The following is a 23572-nucleotide window of genomic DNA, read 5'->3' on the forward strand; positions in this document are numbered from 1 at the left end:
CACACACACACACACACACACACACACAACCTTCCAACAACAAACCCACAAACAACTTAAAAGAAACCACCTCAAGCCTCCTTTGAATTGCTGTCTGCTTTTGGTAACCCATTTTGTAACCACAGTCTAATTTAGTTTTGGGTGGACATTGTTTACAGTATTTTTGTTTGTAATGTGCTTTTCAGACAGAAATTCTGCTTTCTGTTCTTCAAGTCTACAAAGGATTTCTTTCTCAGCCTCCTATACTCTACCACAGATCAGTGTACTTGGCACAGATTTTCTTACCCTAGCATACCTGCTGTGACTCCTGTGAGGAGAATAGTAGATAATTAAAAGGAGGCTTAAAATAAAAAGCCACAAGTAGTATCCTTCCCATGTAGTTAGATATGGGAAGGTTAGATAAATTGTTAGATCTTTTTATCAATAGGAGTTGTAGGGAAGAGAGAGAGAAGAAATGTACAGGGGTGGGAGGGAGGAGAGGGAGAGAGACAGAGAGAGAGTGTGTGTGTGTGTGTGTGTGTGTGTGTACATACACATATTCAGTATATATGTATATACCTATACACATATTCAGTATATATAGTGAAAAGATGGGCTCAGGGATAAAGCGGGAATTCTTCCATTATCATCATAAAGACATTAGGCCTTGATACAAGAGCCAAAGTTTGTGTGTGATATTTCATCATTGTCCAACACAGTAACTTGTGACGTGCTTCCTTCTTGTCCCCTAAGTGTTAGTGTACACACTTTGGATCCTAGGTGGACTATTTGGAAATCCATTGCATCACTTTTTTCAGTGGAAGGAGCTGTTTTCATAGCACAAGGTGCTTCAGTAAAGCCTTTCAGATAGAAGGAGGAGGTCAAGAACTCTCTTTCTCATCACCGATTTCCTGATTCCTTAAAGATATTATGAGAAAATCTTTCCTGGGACAACAAAGCAGAATTCTGAATCCTTTTATAAAAATCTTATTGATGTTTTTTGTTTTTACATCAGTCATGTCACACACAGTACAGATCAAATCTCTCCTTGTAATACTTCCTCCAAAAAAGTTGAACAAAAACATAAAATACAGTGACTGTATCTGATAAGGTATACACCATTCTGTCTTAGTAGTCCCCCATCTCTGCTGTAGAGGGGGCAAATGTTTCATTCTTTTCTTTGGGAGCTACCTAGGTTTTTCGGTTACTCAGAGTTGGACATTTTTTTGATGATCTTTTCATTTACATTGTTGGAGTTGTTTTATATATTGTTTTCTTGGTTCTACATCTTTTGTTCTTCATCAGTTCATACAAATCTTCCCATGTTTCTTTGGATTCCTCATGTGTTTTCTATAAAGAATGAAAACATTCCATTCTATTCATTCATCATAGGTTTTCAGCTATTACTCAATTGATGAGTATTCATTTTTCAATATGCCCCACATTAAAGAGATTTAATTGGTGGCGATATGTGCATGTCCATTACCGTGTGTGTATATATAGATAGCTGTTTACAACTATGGCTTGAAAATAATAGCATCTATATAAATATTCATGTGCCCTTTGGTTCTGGAAATCTATGGAGTTTCCACATTAAGGGACCATGCCTCTGCCCCTGGACTCACCCTTTTATGGTGCCATCATGGACAAGGCTTCCTATTCTAACTTAGTCTCCCTGTCATTATTTTGTGGAAGGGATCGAGTGTCCCTTTCCACACCCAGACATAGTGCCAAAAAGGGAATTATGTGCTAGGAGTGGTACACCTGGAGAAGGGAGAGAGATGCTTGGGGTAGTATCCTGCTAAACTGCCAGCACCATTCCCTTCCAGACAACATTCCTCTCCCATAAAAGCCACAACCAACTGACACTTGCCAGGGACAGCAGGCTGTCCTATTTATAAGAGTGAAGTCTTATGGAGTGTATCTGGGTTGGGAAATACAGACCTCTCAGTCCTTGCCCACCATTCTTTCAGAACTATAGATTAGCACTGCTTCATTATTTATTACTTCAGAATTCTTTTTAATCAGGGAGTTTTGTTTCATTCACATAGGATGGCTCTGTGTGTGTGTGTGTGTGTGTGTGTGTGTGTGTGTGTGTGTGTGTGTACTTTAATGGCCTAGGTAAGCTTTTTAAGCCATTTCTGAAGGAGGCCTTAAAATGATTTTGAATGTCTGACAGAGACCTTCACTTGAATCTGGTGTCATCTTTATTTCTGTCTTATCTAGTACAGCTTAAGCTGAGAAATAGCTAGCTGAGGAAAAGAGGGTTTTGGTTTTTTTTCTGACTAGAGAGGAAAGGAAATTGAGTTGATACCAGTGGCATTGCTAAGAAACTTAAGGATTAGCTGTGTTGAGGACAGCATCATAGGTCCACTTCTCCCCTTTCCTAAAATCTTTTTCCCTCTTTTTGTGCCCTTGTTGTTGTTGTTTTTAACCTGTGCTGTTGTGAGTTTTTGGTGTTGTGTTCCTTTGTGAGGGTTTGTTTTGTTTTGGTGGGGAGGGGTGGGAGACAGGTAATTCTGTAATGTTTGCTTTTCTCGTTACTGTGAAATTAAGGTGTTGTTTTGTTGTTGTTTATAACTAAATGTTATCTCTCTTGTTTGAGAATAAATTCCGAACAATCTTAAGGTTTCTGAGTTTTTCTTTTCCACCCCTTTTCCTTAATTGGTGGGTGGGGAAAGGGGAGTTTGAAATGAGCTAGAGCACCCTTTTGGGAAGGAGGCATAAGGCAAAAGGAAAAAAAACCTGATAGTTTGAAATTTAATAGGAAGAAAGATCTTTAAGCAGGGACGGTGAGAATTTTCTATCAGCTCACCATTTTAGCTATCCGAGAGGGAAGAGGGAGAAGCTCCCAAAATTCAAGAATCCCTGAATTGAAAATTCAGATATAGCTGTCTAATGGAAAGGTCTGTAGCAACATGTTGAGGAAGGATAAAAGGCTACTAATTTCTTATTGATAGCAAGCTTGCTACCTATTTGGGCAGGAGGCCAGGGGCTTTTCTCCTCTTGTTTCCTGCTATTTATGGACTAGAGAAAAGAGAAAGTTGTTTTGTTTCTCTTCTCCATGGAAGGGGCTTTTTGGAAGGGGCTCACTGACCTTGACTGTTGTTCCTTTGGTCTTGTGGGATTCTGCTTTTCTCTGCCTGGTGTCTCTACTGTTCTTCTGTCTTTGCAATGACCTAGGCACTGAGCTAAGATATCGAATTCTATTTTGTTACTCTCAAGTCTGGAGGGATTAACCTATATTAAGAAGCGAGCTGTCCTGTTTTCACTCCTGCTGTTGCTGCTGCTGCTGACATCAGCAGGCTTCTTCCCTGTTAACATGCAGACTGTGGAAAGCATAGGCCTACCCACAGGGCTGAGGAGAGCTGAAAGAGGTCACCTTGTTCAGGAAAATTTATATAAATAAGCTCTGCAAGTCTTGCAATGCCAAATAACCTAGCATCTCACCTGCTGAGAGTTTCCCCCAGTAAATTCTAGGAAATGTGTGTTCCTACCGAAGTTGGCTGTTCTTGGCCTCATTCAGCATATGAAGCAGATCCCATGGGATTTTATTTTTCTGGCCTGTCACTACAGTAGGCAGATGTGGTCTGAAGCATTGATGGAGAAGTCAACAGAAAGCAGGACAATAGGTTCCTGGGACCTTCTTCCCGCTCTCTAAGAACAGGGCTCAGACTTCTGCCAGGGACTATCTGCCTGACTGTATAGTTTCTAACATTGTTATAACTGGCATTTCAACTTTACATTCATTACGTTAATTAGCTTTACATGTAGCATGTGCTAATTTTCCCCTCTTTAAAGTCCATTTTCTCATGTAAAAATTTAGTCTTAAATTCTCTTAATGAAAAACATTCCCTGAGAAAGACACTGAGGCGGACTTTGGAAGGGAACATACAACGTTTGCCAACTATGTGGCACAGGGGATGGAGCACTGATTCTGGAGTCAGGAAGATCTGAGTTCAAATCCTACATCAGGTGCTTATACCAGCTGTGTGATCCTGAGCAAGTCACTTAACCTCTGTTTGCCTCTGTTTTCTCATTTTTAAAATGAATATAAGAATAATTAACCTCCTACGGTTGTTGTGAAGGTCACATAAAATAATACTTGGAAAGGGTTTAGCGTAGTGCAGGACCCATAGTAAGCCCTTATGTAAAGTTAGCTGTTAACTCTTAGTTACTGTTTTCACATTGATTGGTTGAATTGCATATCATCTAAAACCCATAGATGTCAAATGGAAGGCAGACACTTAAGAGATGAGCTTTTGAACGTATTAGCCAGAAAGGGTTTACAGTTCTTATTACACAGAGTTCTGAGCCCTGGTAACTTATGCAGGTTCTAAAACTGCCTCATGAATTCAAAGCCAACTATGTCTGACTCAGTTTTTACCCTCCACCTCAAATCATGCCAAGCTTCCTGGCAGGTACCAGCAAGCAAATTATACATCGTGCAATGGAAGGAGTCAAATTTGCATTCATTGCCCTGGTTGGGTCATGGAGCCAACCTTCTTTCTCCTAAACCTCCTGCTAGTCTCATGTTGTGTGGGGGTGGGGGGGTGGAGACGTTGACACACGTTTCTCCATAATTGCTCCTGCACTTTGGAGAAGAGGATTGTTCCCAGAGTATTCCTTGAAGGAGAAGTGGAACCCTAAATACCCCTCCCCTCTCGTGAAGATTTCACAATCCACTATAAAGACCTTTTCATTTCCTGTGGATCTATGTCTTTACATCTTTATGTGTCAAAACACACCAACTTTTTGAAAATTTACTATTTCCAAGGCACTTCAAAGTTTATCCAAGAAAAGGGCTAGCAAGCCGAGTGCCTGGTCTGCTCAGTCCAGGTTTGCCCTGTTGCCTAAAACTAATGTTGTTCGTGCTGATGAATCTAGTTTTTCCTGGCCACAGGAGCAGCAAGAAAAATGCATGGTAGCAACAAGACCACAATGGATATGTTAGGGAAAAAAATGTTGAATAAGATAACTTCTCTTTCTTCCCTACCAAGCCATTATTATAAAAGGAAATGTTCCCAAGCATCGAACAGGAGGAGTAGCCGCCTGACCTAGTACTATTTTCTCTAAAAGGATCTCTTGACACGGTCTCTATCTTAGCTCGAGAGGACCTCGCCACCGGCAGAGGATCACAGGGGAGACAGAGCCTTTTGTCAGTCCTGCTTGTTCAGTATGATGAGATCAGTGATTTTCCTCAAATCCGTAGAGCCAGGTTCAAACAATTATATCATCTCTGCATTTTTCATGAACTGATGCAAGTCTTAACAAACATCTCATGGTGATGCTTTATTAATAATGGCATGAATAAATACAAGGTGCAGCTCTGAAATAATGAATGATTTCCTAAGCCACCCAGGAAAGTGCTGTATCAGTGATTCAGCAGTGTGAGTGCTGTGAACTCTTGTTTTTCCTTTGAAGGGTTGTCCTGTAAAGAATGTAAATTCCTTGAGGGCAGGATCTGTTTTTATTTCTGTTCTTCTTATCCCCAGTCCCTAGTACGGTGTTTTGCATATAATTTGTTGAAATGACTGTGAAGGAAGGATTAGACCTATTCTTCTTGGCCCATTAGGACAGCAGTAGTACCAGTTGGCATTAAGTTACAGGAAAATTGATTTCAGCTTCATGTCCCAGGAAATTTCATGACCATCAGACCTGCCCAAAATAATAAACTGCCTTGGGCAGGTTAGGCGTGCTAGCAGAGTTCAACTGGGGGGATTGTTTAAAGAAAGTTCATGCCTTAAATGGAAATTGGACTAAATAAATACTCAGATCTCTTCCAACTCTAAGATTTTATCATTTTTTTAATTAAGCAAGAAAAAAGGCAAAGAAAAGAGAATGTCTTTTGTTTAAACATCTAATATATTTTCAATTGTGTATATATACTCACCTTTGGTTTTGATTATTCTTGGGTGGTAATTATATCTTAATGATGCCCAAAATGAGAACAGACCTTCTTTAAAGAAAACAGAGTAAAAAAACAACAGGTTTAAGGTGACCATGTCAGCCAATGTAACCATCATGAGTGATAAGAAAGGGATAAAAATCCTCTTCCTGGTACAGTGCTCTTAGAGATGTGATAATCCATCCTGCCTTTCTTTCTTCCTTGCCATCACCAAACTTGAAGTTAGATGGGTAAAGATAGGCTTAAAACAACCAGTCCCAATGAGCATAACCTCTTCCTTTGTCCAGAATTAGAAGCATAAACTGCCAAAGACCCTTAAAGAAATTAAAAAAAAATACTCAGGGGATGGGTCTCACCATATGTTGTACATGTGCTGCATACCATTGTGTGTCTTTTGATTAGGCTTCTCTTCCTCCTGCGATCCCCACTTTGTGGCTGGGGTATAGGGGCTAGCTGAAATCAGGCTCTAGTATTGTTGATTTGATTCTCCCTCACTTCTTTGTGTGCTGAACTATGAAGGTGCTCCCTCCCTAAAATAATTTTTTTAAGTTAACATTTCCATATGCAAAGTAGAACAGAAAAGGAATTATTTTATTAAACTGCACATTTCTGATACATGCAATTTGCTTTTCTTTTGGAATATGTAATAAACTCAGTATGGTACTTTCAAAGCTCTCCTACTTGTCTTCTGTCTCCTTCTAAACTTTCTTCTGTTCTCGCCTGTACATTTTTTTTAATGCTTTAACGACCCCCTTTTCTTTCTTCTTTTTCTCCTTTTTTGGTTTTTGGCTACACTATCGCTGTCTCACTCTTTCCCTCATAAATCTATCCCCTCCCATAAGAAAAAGAAAAACACAATCTTGGTAGCAAATAAGTATAGTCAAGCCAAACAGTCCATATATTTGCCATGTCCAAAAACGCATGTCTTATTCTATACCTTGAGTCTGTCACATGCCCCGTAGTCCTCTCAAGTCCTCACTGGTCATTGCATTGAGCGGGATTCTTAAATCTTTCAAACTTGTTTCCCTTGACAGTATTTTTTTGTTATTGTATAAATTGTGCTTCTGCTTCTGCTCATTTAAGGTTCTTCCATTAGAATTCTCTTTTTCCACTAATTCACATTTCCTAGAAGAAATTACCTGCTTCCAAGTCTTAGGGTTCAGGAAAGTGAGTAGGAAAGATTCATACTTCTTTTTGACTTTTTGTTTTAAGTCATTAGAACCAGATTGTGGAGAAGGGAGAGGAATAAGTCAGCCTTTTATTAGCAGTTTTGTCCCTATCTTTGCCTTTAGGTTTAACTAGTTGATGTAGGGAGGCTGGTTTTGAACCTCAGGCAATATATGCATATTTTTCCTAATGAGGAATTTCAGCTGTTGTAAGGAAATTTGGTTTTTGAAATGAGCACAAGGATGTTTCAATAAGTATATTGAACATGTGCAGACACAGTCTTGCCCAAAATGTCAGAAAAAAAATTGCTGCAATAGTAAACCCTGACAGCCTGTAGCTGCTGGACTGTCTGAAGATTAAGGATGAAAAGTATTTAAAATACAGAGCAGCAAACAAACTTAAGTACTTTTCCTACCTGCCAACCCTGAGCAGGAGTAGAACAAGAATGTCATGACTTTTAGAAAACAATCCTGATGGCAGGAAAGTGATTAAACAAGCGAATTGACCCATTAAACTACTTTCCCACCTCATAATAACTTGCATTTATATAATACTTTAAGGTTTATAAAGCACTTTAATCACAACAACCATGTGAGGTAAGTAATGCAAATATTATTTATCCCCATTTTGGAGAAGAAGACATTAAGAATGAGGAAGCATAACCTAGGAGGCTAGACTTGGAGTTAGGTAGAGCAGGGTTCTGATGCCACCCCTGACATCTGTGTGACCACAAACAAATCACTGCCTCTCTGAGCCTTATTTTCCCCTTTGTAAAATAGAGATAATAATAACATCTGTTGTTGTGAAACTGAAGTCTATGTAAAACATTTTGCAAATCTCTAAGCATTATAAAAATGTTAATTTATATTATTATTAATTTGTGTGGGGTCACATAGTAAATAAGTCAGTAGGTGACTGGTGATCAAGATAGATAGTAGACACAGAGAGCCTCACATGTAGGAAGGCAAGAAGAAAAACTGCTTTCAGTAGAAATAAGAGAGTAGAATAAGAGAAGGGAGGGGGGAGGGAGGAATCCATCCTCACAGCAACCCTGGGAGGTAAGTGTGGTTATTGTGCCTGTTTTACAAATGAGGAAAATAAGGTCAAGTGACTTGCCCAGAATCATGTCTAAAGTAGGATTTGAACTCAAGATTTCCTGACTCTAGGCCCAGCACTGTGCTACCTAGCTGCCACCATTTTGAATGCATTAAAACATTGCAATATCTCTCTGTCCGAAATCTAGGGGCATCACTTCATATAACAGCATTAGTGTTAGCATGATGCGGTAGAAAAAAACAATCAAGAAAGACCTGGTTCTAACTCTTGCCTCTGATACTTCTTAATTGTAATTAAAGATTTTGCTTTAATAATATAAAAAATTAAAGATTTCAGCTATAATAAAAAAGCACTAAAACTTTTGTGTTAAGTCTGACACTAAAATCCCTAAAAATTGGCACTACTGTATAGACTCAAGCATTTTCCAATAGATTAGTGACTGAAGGATACTAAACAGTTTTCAAAAGAAAATGCAAACTATCAACAGCCATGTGAAGAAAATACTCCAAATTACTAGTAAGAGAAGTGCAAATTACAATAACTTTCAAAGGTGGAAATAGGTTATAATAAGATGGGCAGATTAATAGATTGCTGGTGGAGATCTGAATTGGCACAATTGATCTTGAAAGTAACTTGGAATTTACATAACAAAATTAGTTAAACCCTTATGGGCTTTGATCCAGTAATCTCACTAGGAGATTGTATTCCCAAGGAGTCATTGTCAAAGAAAGGTCCCATATGGGCATACCCCGGTTTATCAAAGACTTCAGAGGGCCTCCTGAAGATCTTCCAGACAGAGAGACTCTATCCTGATAGACTCCAGATATAGAATGAGACATTTTTATACGTGGCAAATATGTGGATTTGTCCGACTTAACTCTCCTTATTTGTTAAAGATTGTGGGGGGGGGGGTCCCCCAGCCATGGGAGGGTGAATGCCTTGTTTTTTAACATATCAATTAAAGTTTGACTGATCAATTTTCAGCATATGAATCTCTTACCAAGAAAGATAGGCTTTGAGGTAACACTCCAATAGTATCTCAGAATCCCATGCATATACCCATTTAAATCTTGGAAAATTCTAAAGGACATACTTGTTAGAGATGGTGTGAAGGTTGGAGGGAAGCATAAGACCTGAGTTCAAATCCTGGCTCTGAAGCTTTCAGCCTGAGTCTGGGCCTCAGAATTAAATAACCTTTGAGGTCCCTTCAGTCTCCAGATTCACGATCTGAAGTCACTTAACCACTCTCAACATCCATTTCTTTACCTGTAAAATGGCTATAATAATACTTTTTAGTAACTGCTCCATCGGATTGTTAGGATCAAATGAGTTAGTAAACATAAAACACTTTGTTAAACTATAAAGTAATATATAAATTTCAGCTCTAGGTCACAGAGCAAGGTATAGAGAGAGCACTGTTAATGGTATCTCAGATTCCCATGTCTGTTGAGTGAAAACTGAGGGCAACCTAGGATACTTTAGATGTGGCCTTCATACCCTTCTGGGGAAGGGGCTATCCTTACAGATGAAGAGAAGTCTTTTAAGTAGATGTCTATTGGGGGATGTTTGGGAGGGGAAATTGAAATAGGTAGACAAAGCACTAAAACAGGGATTCTTAATCTTTTGGGAGGAGGTGAGGGAGGGCCGGTCATGGAACCCTTTGGCAGTCTGATGAAGTCTATGGACCCTTCTCAGAATAGTTTCCAAATTCACAAAATAAAAATAAAATACATTGAATTAAAAAGGAAGCCAGTTATATTGAAATGTTTTCAAATCAGAATGTTAAAAAATAAATAAAATAAAAACCAAGTTCGTGAACCTTAAGAACTCCTGCATTAGAAGAAATGATCATCGCTGACTGTGCATCTTTATCGACATATATAAGTATATATAGAATAAAGACAAGGTAGTTTTGGGAGGGAGGGCACTCCCAACTGGGGGAGAAGATGGTACTTGGATGAGCTTTGAAAGAAACCAAATCAAAGAAGAAAACAAACCTGGCAGTACTTCAGAATCAGAGGTGGCCATGCCTATGTGGAAAGCTCTCGAAGTAGGGTAATAAAATGTGAGGGAAAGTCCCATGAAAGCCTTCAGAGGTCAAAGCAGCTTCACATCTCTGAAAATTAAAATTTTTTTAAAAAACTGCCCTAGAAAGAGCTAAAAGGCAATCACCCAGCTACTGACTGGGTGGTTTTCACTGGCCCTCCAAGCATCATAATCTCCTTTGTAGGGTTGTATCCCATAGAACACTGCTTCTATGGGAAATCGGCCTGCTTCAGCATGAATTTTGTGAAAACAGGAAGAAAAGTGACGAAGGGCTCAGCTGTTTCTGACTTGTAGAAAACAGAAATAGGGTGACAGAAATTTGCCTGGGTTTCATGCCAGCTATTTGGAAATACTGCTACACTACTGCAAAGACTTGTCTGTGTTTGAGATTGCTCTTTCCCTGGTCTTCATGGATGTGCTAAATATGTCACCCAGTTCCAGGACACTCTGTGGTCTTTAGAGTTGTAGTAACTAAAAATTTAAATGTTCATAAATAAGGTTTGCATTACATTTCATTTTAGACATTTCACCTGAGAGAGGAAAGGTTGGTTTTTCAGTTTTCTTACATAGGATTAGGTAGAAGTATCTGAGTCTGATGATTTGGGCTCTAATGAGAAGCACAGTATTACCCAGTATTCCCTTAGCATCGCAGGAGGTAGAAACAAGATGTAGTGATTGATTAGACTTGTGGGATGAGTAACGATGACTAAGTTACTGATGGTGTTTTGTTCCTAGAGATGGAGTTTTATGAAATGAAAAGAACCTTTTGCCAGGTCATGGCCAAGATTTTGGCTGCAACCAAGTCGTCTATGTTTCAAAATAATATAAATGAATGAATGGATAAATAAAGGAATCAGAAGTTTTACAGTAGTTAACACAGAGTGTTAGTGTAGTTTTGATCAAGGAGGCAGTTAGTGCTGCTGGGAAAATGATATGTTCCCTAAAATATTTGATATGAAAATTATACATGTAAGGAGGAAACAAACAAAAGCTATCTTGAGTCCCATTAAGAGCAGCCATTCATAGTTTCTTAACAAAGGTATAATTATTTTTTTTCTCTAATATCCGTGTCCCCGACTTCTTAGTTATAGGTTTGTGCCTGTTTATACCTCTTACCATGGGCAGAACCAGGACATATTTTAAATTACTTTCATAATTCTTAATTTATGTGGTTGGAAGCTATTTTATTGCTTTGTTCTTTTCTCACCAAAATGTACGAGGTTGTTAATGTTGGATGGGACCATCCAATGACCCTAGAATAAATTAGTGTGCTCTCTATGGGCTCCCTGAATATGAAGTTCCTAATTCATTTGAACACTTCTAGGTTGCTTTTGGCACACAGTTGAACTATCATGCCTTTTACCCTAAAAAAGGGAACAATTTAAAATATAAACCAGGCAACTTAGAAAGGATCGTGCAAATATAATGTAATTATTTGTTAATCCAAAGGGCTTTGGATGCTGAACCTAGCAGTTTTTATTTGATCCTACAATAATAGTAACAGCAGTAATAACCATCATTTATTTAGCTCTTTCATAGGGCCAGGCACTGTACTAAAGAGTAATAATGAACCATTAGAATTTGAGTAGGGCAGTAGCATGGGAAGACCTGTAATTTTTAGAAAAATCTCTTTGACAACTGTGGGAAGAATGATTGGAGCGGGGAGAAACTGAAGGCAAGTAGATGGCTGGTGTAATAATCCACACAAGGCTGGGAATATGCTTTTTTAAAGACTGAAAACCCAATGCTAGATCATGCCTTCAATTAACGAAAACTGTGAACAGAGGGAAGGAAGAAAGGGAAGAACTTATTGTTATGTCCAACTCTTTGTGACTCCGGTTGGTGTTTCCTTGACAAAGGTCCTAGAGTGGTTTGCCGTTTCCTTCTCCAAGTCATTTTACAGGTGAAGAACTAAGGCAAACAGGGTTGAGTGACTTGTTCAGGGTCACAGAGCTAGTAATTGTCAGAGGCCAGATTTGAACTCACAAAGATGTCTTTTTGATGCCAGAACCCGTGCTCTATCCTAGCTGCCCAAAGGGAAGATTAGCCAGCATCAAATACTTTAGGGTGTAAGAACCTTCAGAAGCCCACCTTCCAGCATGGATGGTATCCATATTTCTCTGTTTAAACTTTTTCTGGTGTATTACTGTGCTGTTTGGTTCGTGGATTACCTCTTCCAGACATCTTTCATGAAATGTTTACCTCAGAATTTCCAAACTTTTCCAGTAGTTAAAGATCTCCACAGCAATTATAATTTGACCACATAGCCAAATTAACCCAGTAGCCCAGCATCAATTCATTTATACCTAGTGATGAATAAATAAGGGATGAAATTCCTGTTCATTAGGGGGAAAGCGCTGGTTCCATAATATTTGCTCCCATGCTTGAAGAGCCTGTCTTTTGTCTTCTTGTTGTAGACAAAATTTGTACACAAAAAAATTTAAATCATATTCCACATCAGTGAGTTACCACAAAGAAAAACTATTGTAGCATAAATGCAAAAAAGCAAGGATGCTTTTACCCCAGCAACATTGTGAAAGTGTATTTTTCTGGTCTTCTAAACAGAAGGAGCCCTCTCTAAAGACAGGGTGGTCACCACACTCCTGGAATGAGAGAATAGCTGTAAAAGGCATAAAAATGTTCAGCAGGACAAGTCAAATCTACTAAGTTAAATAAGCAGAGGAGGGGGTGGAAAGCAAATGTTTGTGATTATAGTATCTTTGCAATAAGTAAAAGAAGATTTTGTGTAAACTAAAGGATTTTATAACCTGCTTTTGGTAATTCTTTTCCCTCTAAGTTCTAAATTAGGAGTATTTTCTCTGTTAAAAAATAGTTGGATGTCCCTTCATTCACAATAGCACTGTTAGCATATTTGGTCACTGACACAGGAATATCTTGGAGTCAGACAGCAACTTATTGGTCCATTGGGAGAAGATAATAATATATAGTGACTCATTTCAGAATTAGAAACCAATCCAAATTCTCATTTGCTGAAGAAGCTAGGTGACATAATAGAATGCAGAAATTGGAGTGACACCTTAACCACCTTCCACCTCAGTTTCTACATCTGTAAAATGGAGTGATGCCTGTTGAACTCAAAGGATTGCGAGTCAGAAGATAGCGTATGCAAATCACTCTGCAAATCTTAAAGAGCTAGATGATTGTCAGTTACTTCTGTTATTTTCTCTTTTACCAACTGCCCAATTAATGTTCCCCCCCCCAAAAAAAATCTTTAAACATTAAGAGGAAAGCACATGAAGAAGGAGTACAGTATTGTAGCCTAAGTTAGGCAGAATGAGAAGATTATAATGTGGGCATGGTAGCTGCCATCCCAGTGAACCTTTACAAATGCTTTGGGGAGAGAGATGGGAGTGTAGAAGTGCCAAGAAAGGGGAGAGATCCCGCAGAGTAACCTTGAAAATATTTCTGAGGGTGGTAATGGGTAGGGACCAGAGGATGGAAAGTGATCTTTCCTTTCCCAAAAAATGTGATTAGAATTCAAAGTTACGGTACTAGTCTCAGGGGCAGTGAATTGGCTCGGTAGATAGAGTCTGAAACCTAGAGTCTGAAGACCTGAGTTTAAAACCATCTTCAGACACTAGCTGTGTGACCCTGGGCAAGTCATTTAATCCTGTTTGCCTCAGTTTCCCCATCTGTAAAATGAGCTGGAAAAGGAAATGGCCAACTACTCCAGTATCACACACACACGAGTTGTCCTGAAGAGTTGCATGCAAGTGGAAAAAAAAGAATGAAAAACAACTAGTCTAACAGCTTATGCTTGCAGAGAAGTCTTATCTTCTACTGTCTTAGGCTTTAGGCTGCTACTTCACTTAGTGAAAGGGTCCAACAGGCAGGCCCTCTGGGAAGGGGAGGAGGAAGCATCTGAGGTAGCTGCAGCTTGCTGCCCCTAAAGAAATGCACATGCAAAACACACAGATGATTTTGTAAACATGAAAGCCACAACAACACAAAACTCTGGAATGAAGAGCTGGGAGGAAGAATTGTTATATGCTAAAGTGATGACCTCAATAGCCTAAGAGAATTCTTTGTTGTAAGGGATGGCTCTTTGGGAGAGAAAGCTGTGTAGAGGGAAATTTACAGGGGAATGTTTAATATTGTGTTGTAAGAGATATCAAATGGAGGACCTGAGTTCAAATCTGGCCTCAGATACTTATTAGCTGTGTGATCCTGGGCAAGTCACTTAACCCTGATTGCCTCCTGAAATAAAATAATATATATACAAACTGGCTATATGACCTTGGGCAAATCACTTCTCAGTATCCCAAGTACCTCTCCAAGACTTTAAGCTACAGATGAGTTGCCAATCCATGTCAGTAGAAGAACTTTATACATAAGGGAGTTCTCCATTCCAGGAAACCACAGGTCTAAACCCTCCCCTGCTCCCCCCCCCCCTCCCATGGGTGTCGTCTTGTTAGGCCATAGCTGCAGTTTACATCATTGAACCAGTTATTTCTTCCAGCCAATAGAAGGCCCTTACACTTCTACAATTACACCTGCTTCTGAAAGTGTAGAGTGTTAGGTAAAAATTACTGCTGTCTCTGAGTCGTGCTCCCCATCAGCTTACCAACATGTTTTTTAGGACTTGGTCACACTAAATCAATTTCAACTCATTTACCCCTGGACTTATATAGAAGAGAAGGAAAAAGGAATGAGGAAGCTGCCCAAAGATACAGCAGAGCTAAGCAAAAAAATTCAAGAGTACTTACCCCAGGTCCCTGACATGCTGTCACTAAGTCCTCTCCATGGCTGACCCCATTCAGTCCTGTGTTTCATGACCTTCCTCCCTCTCTGTGAAGAAAGAAAAGAGAGAAGAGAAAGCCCGTGTGCACAGAGCAGCCAGGCAAAAGGCATCATCCCTTCATGTGTGCTCTGGCTCTCAGATTTTTTAATGCCAGTCAGACTGGGATAAAGAAAGGCCTCTGCAAGCTTACGCACATCAGCTGAGAGCAGGTTATCCCTTTTTTTTTTTTTTTGGAGGGCAATTGGGGTTAAGTAACTTGCCCAAGGTCACACAACTAGGTTTGTGTGTGTATGTTAAGTGTCTGAGGTCATATTCAAACTCAGATCCTCCTGACTCTGGGGCCAGCACTCTACTCACTGTGCCACCTAGCTGCTCCCAAGTTACCCTTTTAGGAAAAAATTAAAATAAATATTACTGTTAGGGTGGTGTGGGCAGTGACTCTTCCAAGACAGAAGCATTAGATTGAGTCTTAAAATGTTTTTCTTATTTAGAGTGAGGCCTGGGTCCTGCTTCCTTTTTGTTGTACTTGACTCTAACTCTGCTTTGATGCCTAAAAGTTGTGTACAGGTAGCCCTAGGTTCCCCTAAGGCTATGCACAGGCTATAGCAGGTTCTGCTATTCTAGAAAGTCTTGGAGTACTGTATGGGTAATTCATCTGCTTTCTGAGAACCAGCCTAAGTGTGGAGAGGCCCATCACTTGTAGGCTGCCCACTAGGTGATAAATTCTTTGGTCATGGCAACCAAACCAAACAGTTCATCTTCACAAGGTCTTGGCTTGTGACTGGCATGACTTATTCAAAAATCAGTTTCAAAAATAGAGCAACCCTTTTCTCCTACTTTCAGATACAAGGTCTCAACAAAAATATTATCATACCCTTGGGAGATAGTGGAACAGATGGGTACTGACCAAATGTTCTGACCCAGATGGTTTTACTTTGGCTCTCTGCAACCCACCAGTTCTTTCTCATTATTGGCATCTTCACTCCCTGTCTTCTTAGCTTGGCTGTTCTGGTATCGGCTAGAGGGTGACCCCCAGTGGTAGGTGTTCTATGTATAAAGTTATGTTTCTGGCTCAATCATATTGTTTGTAGGTGTCTCTCAGTTTTAGTTATGACATCTACTTAGGCTTGAAAATAGTAAAGGATTCAAATTTTATTTTTATTCTCAGCTGTATTTTGATTTTGTAGGATGGTGACTGCTTAGCCTATTTTGGGTATCAATAGATTCTTGGTACTTGCAAACAAAGTTGTTTTTAAAAATGGACCTCACATATCATCAATGGCATCCGCCTTTTCCAGGACTAATTTCGCCTTTCAGACCCACCTCTCCATACCCACCCACCCCAGCATGCTGCTCCTACAGCAGGAATCAGAATAATTCTAGATTCCCATGTCCATTTCCAAACCCTCCCTCTACCACCACCACTTAGCAACTTTCCTCTTTCGAGATTCACTCTATCCAAATTTATCACCCAATCCAGATCCTGGTAGATATTATCCACCTGCCCCCAAGTCATTCTTCCTCCTTTCTCAAGAAGTTTAGCACCTGGCTGCACACTCTTTGTCATACATGTTGACCTTCCTTTAAATCTATTCACTTCCCAGTTCTTCAATCTAATCAACTCCCATGACCTACTATGTCTCCTTTCCACCTCAGCTATTCCCAGGACTGGTCATACCTTTGCTCTCACCATCGCCCACAAATGTTCATCTCCATGACTGAGAACCCTGAAACCCTTTTAGCCTCCTGTCTTTCCATCTATTCCTGTGATAGTCCATTGTCTTCACTATGATCTTAATCCTCTCATCTCTTATTACTTTCCCAGGCCTTCACTCCTGTTCCTTTGACTTTCCTCATTTGACCCTTCCTTTAGTTACCCGGTTCAGCTCAATCCTTCATGCCCTCATCCTGTTGCCACTCACTCCTAGTCAGACCTCCACCTTGGATTACTAGAGTAGGTTACCATCTACCTCCTCTACTGTTAAGTGTGTGCTTCTGAACAGAACTGGAGAAGGTGATGCACTTGTGCTGCCTGGGTCCAGTACTTACTTGTTTTCTGATCTCAACTGGTCCCTCACTGTGGCAAGACAATCCTTTTACTCCTCCCTGATCGATTCTTTATCCCACTCCAGACCTTTTCTCTCATTACACATCCTATACCATCTCCGTCTCCATTCTCACAGCTCAGAAGATGGATGCCATTTGTCGTGACTTTCCTCTTCTCCCATATTCTTTATCTCCCTGCTGTCATGAAAAGAAAATCCCCTGCTTACAATTTAGAGTGTAAGTCAGTAAGAAGCTTTATTTAGTTACAAGTCAAGGCAGGGAGAAGCCTCATTTGGTCCATAAGGAAGGAAACAGACATTTATTAAGTAACTACTGTGTATCAAGAACTGTGCTAAGCGCTTTAGAAGTGATAAGTGTCGGGGCGGCCAGGTAGCACAGCGAGTAAGAGCACCGGCTCCAGTGTCGGGATGACCTGGATCAAATCCGGGCTCAGGTACTCAGCACCACACCCAGAAACAACTGGCCGTGTAACCTTGAGCAAGTTACTTAACCCTGATTGCTTAAAAAAAAAAAAAAAAGAAGTGATAAGTGTCTCATTTGATTCTCCTAACAGGCCTGCAAGATAGGTTCTATTAATATCCCCATATTACAGGTGAGGAAATTGTGACAGAGGTGCCCATAGTCACATAGCTAGTAATTGTCTGAGTCAGAATTTGAACTTGGGTCTTCCTAACTCCAGACCCAGCCCCAGTCCACTGTATTGCCTGGCCTCCTCCCTTTATAGGGTAAACAGGCTGCTGATTTCCACCAGTACACATATTACAGTATATAGAAAATACATAGTCATGCTGAGTTCACAACTGGTCAGTCTCTGGCCTTAGAAACAATTTATTATGTTTCAGGGGAGGAAATGCAAACTTCTTAATCTGCTGACTGTCATTAGCCTTAGGGTACAAGACAGGGTAAAATATATTATATGTCCTTGTTTGCCCTTGCACAAGGCTCAAGTCCTTATAAAGGAATACTAAAATGTAGGGGCTGTTCATGACTCTCATTTACTCTGAAGCAAATGCTTATTCTAAAATGCCATTTATCATGTCAAGAAATGTAGGAAAATGCATGGCACCCTACTCCCTCTTCCCTCTTCCTTCAATCCATTCCCAGATGAAAAGATTTCCCTTCTTCCTGCCAGTGCCAGCCCATCTACATGTACTCTTGATTCCCATCCCCCTCCCTTCTCCAACACATTTTCCCCTCCATCATTCTCCCCTCTCTCCCTCATCTTCATTTTCTCCCTTCTACCAGCTTCTTCCCTAATGTCTGCAAACCTGACCAAGTCTCCCATCCTTAAAAAAAAAAAAAAGTAAAATCCCTCACTAGGTCCTACTCAAGCTAACACCTATAGCTCTCCTTTCCTTCTCAACCACACTTCTTTTAAGAGTTGTCTATACTCATTGCTTCCACTTCTCTCCTCTGACTTCTCAACCCTCTGCAGGCTGTATGTTGACCTTGGCACTCAACTAAAATTTCCCTCTCCAAAGTTATCATAATCTCTTTTAATTGCCAAATCTTACAGTCTTCTGTAAGTTGCCATTCTTTTTTTTTCTTTTTGGAGGGGGAAAGGCAGGGCAGTTGGGGTTCAGTGACTTGTCCAACGTCACACACCTAATAAGTGTTCAGTGTTTGAGGCCAAATTTGAACTCAGGTCCTTCTGACTCCAGGGCTGGTGCGCTATTCACTGCACCACCTAGCTGCCCCGTAAGTTGCCATTCTTTTTGATCTCTGCAGCATTTGACACAGTTAACCCCCTTCTTCTCCTGAGTACACTCTCCCCTCTCTGGGTTTTTGTGAAACTGCATACTTGGTTTTCCCCTTACTGTCTGACTGCTCCTTTTCAGTGTCTTTTGCTGCATTATAATCATCACATTCTCCCAACTGTGGTTAAACCCCAAGTCTCTGACCTGGAATTTATCTTTTCAATGTTATACTCTTTGACTTTTGGACCTTATCAGTTTCCATGGACTTAGTTATCCCTGTGCAAAAGAATCCTTGTATTTCCAGCCCTAATTTCTCTCACGAGTTCTAATACCACATCTCCAAATATCTGTTGGACATTTCAAACTGGATATCTGGTAGAAATATCAAACTCAGCATGTTTCAAAGTGAACTCATTACCTTTCTGTCCTCACACTCACGCACTTTTGAACTCCTCATTTCTCTTGAGGTCACCACCATCCTTCCAATTACCCAGGTTCAATATTATCCTCAGTTCACTCTCATTCAGCCCAGTATCCACTCACTTGCCAAATCTTGTCATTTCTACCACCAAAACATCATGCATCTATTCCCTTTCTCTACTCACACAAACACCACTTTAGTTAAGGGACATATCTCCTCTTGCCTGAACTATTAGACTTCTTGCTTCTCTCCCCTCTCTATTTGAACCTTTACAAAGCTGCAAAGTGATTCTTTAAAAAAGCATGTCAGATCATACCGCTCCCCTATTTAATAAAATTGCAGTAGTTCACTATTCCTGTTAGGAGAAAATATTAACCCCTCTGTTCACCACCAGACCTGAACCTACCTTTCTATCCTTATGGCAAGTTCCTCTTTTCTATGAAGATGACCAGGCCTTCTAACTGTTCCTTATACATGATACACCATCTTTCTGTCTGTTGCTTTGTCCTGCTTTATCCTGTACTCCAACTACTGACCTCCCTGGCTTCTTCTAAGTCCCAACTAAAACCCCATCTTCTACAGGAAACCTTCCCAATCCCTCTTAATTCCTTTTAATTATTTCCTTTTTACCCACTACATCATTTGGATGTATATATTTAGGGTGACTAGGTGGCACAGTGAATAGAGCACCGGCCCTGGAGTAAGGAGGACCTGGATGTATATATTTATTTGCATGTTGTCTCCCCCATTCAGTTGTAAGCTCCTTGAGGGAAGGGACTATATTTTGTCTCTTTTTAAATCACCAGCACTCAAAATAATGCCTGGCAAAAGAAAATGTTTAATAAATGTTTATTGATTAATTGATTGATCATGTCTGGAATGCCTTCCCTCCCTATCTCTGCCTCTTAGAAGTTTGAGTTTCCTTCAAGGCTCAATTCAGTTGCCACCTTACATGTGAAGCCTTTCTGACCCCCACAGCTGCTAGTGCCTTCCCCCAGAAGTCACCTTGAATATCTTTTGTATCTAACTTTACTTGTACATTTTCTCTTCTCTAGCTAGACTATGATTTCCTTGAGGATGGAGACTTTTATTTCTTTGTATGCCAATTCCCAGCACATAGTAGGTACTTTTAAAATGTTAGATTTACTGAATACATTTTGTTTCTTCTTGAATCTATAGTTAATATAGGTAAAAATTTCCAAGCAGTTAGATATGCTCCAAAATGGAATGGACTGAGTTAAGAGGTAATAGACTTCCCACACTACAGGTCTCGGGGAAAAGGTTGAACAAGCCTTCTAATATCTTGTCATTGGGAGGATTCTCGTTCAAGTATGGGTTGGACTAGATTTCCTCATGTCCTTTCCAACTCCAGGATTCTATGACCTTGAGCTTGTGCCCCTGAAGTAGGACAAATGACATCTCCATTCAGCTGTCCTGATTATTTAAAAAAAAAAAACATACAATGAGACGATTCTTCATGCTTCTGAACTATAAATTGTAACCATATCCGCTTTGGGGGACTGATGTATGAATAAACCCAACAGCTCAGAGCATTTCTGGTTTCTTTCTTGGTTCTTGGGGCCAAGCCCTAATTAAATCAACATTTCTTCTCCCTTAAGTGGGATGGTATTTCACCGCCAATTTTCCTTGCTTGATGATATATTAGTCAGTGGTGCTTGTAAACACTTTAGAGAAATAACACTGGAAGGAAGGAAGAATGTCACTCTAAAACAGACTGACAGTCTTTACTTCTAGTCTTATTGTGGGGTAAAGCCTTGCATCCTTCCAAAAACAAAAAGAGAAATCTGGTTGGTGAAGGACCATCGTGGTCTGGCTCTCAAGGGTAAAATAGCCACTACCTTTTATAGAACAGCATTCTTTTCTTTCCATCCGTTGTCTCGTGATTCACAGGTATGCAGCAGCAAATCTTACTGATTTATTATGCTTTGTGTTTCCTCAAGTTAAATTTGTTCGGCCTCTAGTCTTATCACAGTAAATTTGATTCTCTCTGATAGCTGTGCCTTAAAGGCAGCCACTCATAATTCACTCTCTCTCTTTCTGTCTCTCCCTTTCCTTCCATTTATTATATACGCAAGGGTGACTATAGGCAAACCTAGAAGATTGCTTGGTTGGAAGGCTGCTGTTCTTTTTCTCTACCATCATCAAGGACTTACTCTCATTGCTTTCTTTGCCTACCTAAAATAAATATTGGTGTGTTTTTGATTTGGTTTGGTTTGGTTTTGCCCTGTTCATTGGATTCAAGAAAAGTTTGTGCCTGAGTGATTGAACTCTCTCCCTAACATTCTTTTTTTCTCTTTCTTCCCCTTTTAACTTCTCCATAAAGGGTGGTTGCCAGAAATGTGAACTAAGAAGGAAATAATCAAATATTGTCATACACAACTGCTTTCTTTTTTATTGACTCTGGATGGGGGGGGGGGGCAGAGATAATACAAGTTGGAATGAGGGAGGAGGGGGGATAACATGAATTATTTTTCTTAATTGTGTAACCTTAATACTGGCAACTCATTCCAAGTTTTGGCCCAAAACTCCTGAAGCAATTTAGGATAAAGAGAAGGGAACGTGCTCTCAGCTTTGCCTCCTTTTTGCTGTTATTTAAAATCCACATATTCTGTGTCCCACTAAAAATCACCATTTTTAGATTAGTTCCCTTGGTGCAATGAACTCAGGACTGAAAATGAAACAGTGATTATAAAAATAACTCCAGCATGGGTGTATATACTGAAAAATAAGGATATTTGAGAGAGACACTCAACAGACCACACAAATACGAATATCCCTACCCCTCCTTATGCTCATACATGAATATACTAGATTTTCCTTGCCAACATGTATCAGCATTGCAATAAACCATCTTCTGCAGAATTGAGAGACCTCATTTAAGAACTTTCCCCACCAAATTTCAGATTTCCTTGATAATTCAAATGTACGCAAGAGACTTTTTTTTTGAGGACAGTTGGGGTTGTGACTTGCCCAAGGCTAGTTAAGTGTTAAGTGACTGAGGCTGGATTTGAACTCAGGTCCTCCTGACTCCAGGGCCAGTGCTCGATTCACTGTACCACCTAACCACCCTACAAGAGACTTTTTATATGTGTTGCCTTTTTTTCACTACTAAAACCATGTGTACAGTTTGTCAGAAGATACTCAAAAATTTCCAAGAAACCCTAACAGAGGGGCGGCTGGTGGCACAGTGAATAGAGCACCAGCCCTGGAGTCAGGAGGACCTGAGTTCAAATCCGGCCTCAGACACTTTAACATATTTACTAGATGTGTGACTTTGGGCAAGTCACTTAAACCCAATTTCCCTGCAAAAAAGAAAAGAAACCCTAACAGAATGGGGAAAAAAAAAAAGAGATGAAGAGTGCAATCAATTTATTTTAAGCCTGATTTGCTTTATCCTTGACCATATGTTGACATTTGTCATGATCCTAATTCTCTCAGATCAAATTAAGTTTTGACTCACGATACCACATCTGAACTCAACATTGAGTCATGCGTGTTCTTAGAAGAACACTGGTAACTCTGGCAAAGGTCACCACAAAAAGAGAAATGAATGACTGGATTGAATAGTTTTTGTGTCATAGGGGGAAAAGTGTGGGAGGCTGGTCCTTAAATTGTGATCTGGAGGAACAGGGCAAAGAAATCCATTTTCTCTCATAGAAAACCAAGTGGGGATTAGAGTAGAAAAGGACATGGGAGTATTGAATAAGAGATATTTCTTGTGTGACTACAGCAGTGGTATGTAGACCACTAATTTAAGTAGAGCTTACTTAGTCATAAGAACTCGATGTCAGTTAAATAAGAATGAGAAGACATAAAGACAGCAAACTTTCTGCAAAATCCTAAGATTTGGCTTAAAAATCTGGCTACCCTAGGACTTCAGACATCCCCCTAGTTAGCCATCAGAAGTGTATGATTGTAGGGATCTTTCTCAGCAACTAAAGAAATATAAAGAGACATCTGCAAATAGGTGGACAAGAAGGAAAAAGAGATAGTTAAATCTAATTGGATAATTAATTTTCTGCTGGTTTTGTTTGTATTAGGACAGTAGGATAAGCTAATTCCCAATTAAAGGTAGATGAGCTTTTCTTCCATCCTTAGGAAAGATGAAGCCAATCATACTTTAAACCTCATTCATAATTTAGCAAGCAGGCATGGCATTGGGTCAATTTATATTTGATCTTAGAGGTAATAGGGGAACTTGTTGTTCGAGTCATTTTAGTCATGTCCAACTCTTTGTGACCTTATTTGGAGTTTTCTAGCAAGGATACTAGAGCAGTTTGCCATTTCCTTCTCCAGCTCATTTAATAGCTGAGGAAACTGAGGCAACCAGGGTTAAGCGACTTGCCCAGGGTCACACAGCTAGTCGGTGACTGAGGCCAGATTTTAATTCATGAAAATGAGTCTATCTGACTCCAAGCTTGGCACTGTCTATTCCATTGTGCCATCTA

The 23572-nt window shown here is 39.9% G+C and overlaps 1 protein-coding gene and 1 long non-coding RNA gene across 2 annotated transcripts in view; one reads left to right on the forward strand and one right to left on the reverse strand.

Annotated features, from left to right (window-relative positions):
- Positions 1 to 3450, reverse strand: part of LOC138165903 (uncharacterized) — an 11404-nt gene extending 7954 nt beyond the window's left edge. The window contains exon 1 of the long non-coding RNA XR_011169487.1: positions 3077 to 3450. This is a non-coding gene — a long non-coding RNA (uncharacterized lncRNA). The remainder of the gene's footprint in view (positions 1 to 3076) is intronic.
- Positions 1 to 23572, forward strand: part of MICAL3 (microtubule associated monooxygenase, calponin and LIM domain containing 3) — a 246450-nt gene that overhangs the window by 146430 nt on the left and 76448 nt on the right. The window lies entirely within an intron of this gene.

This window comes from Petaurus breviceps, unplaced genomic scaffold (genome assembly GCF_028583685.1).
Source record: "Petaurus breviceps papuanus isolate PSGF00001 unplaced genomic scaffold, PetGlider_PUasm1.0 216, whole genome shotgun sequence".
NCBI classification, from domain to species: domain Eukaryota; kingdom Metazoa; phylum Chordata; class Mammalia; order Diprotodontia; family Petauridae; genus Petaurus; species Petaurus breviceps.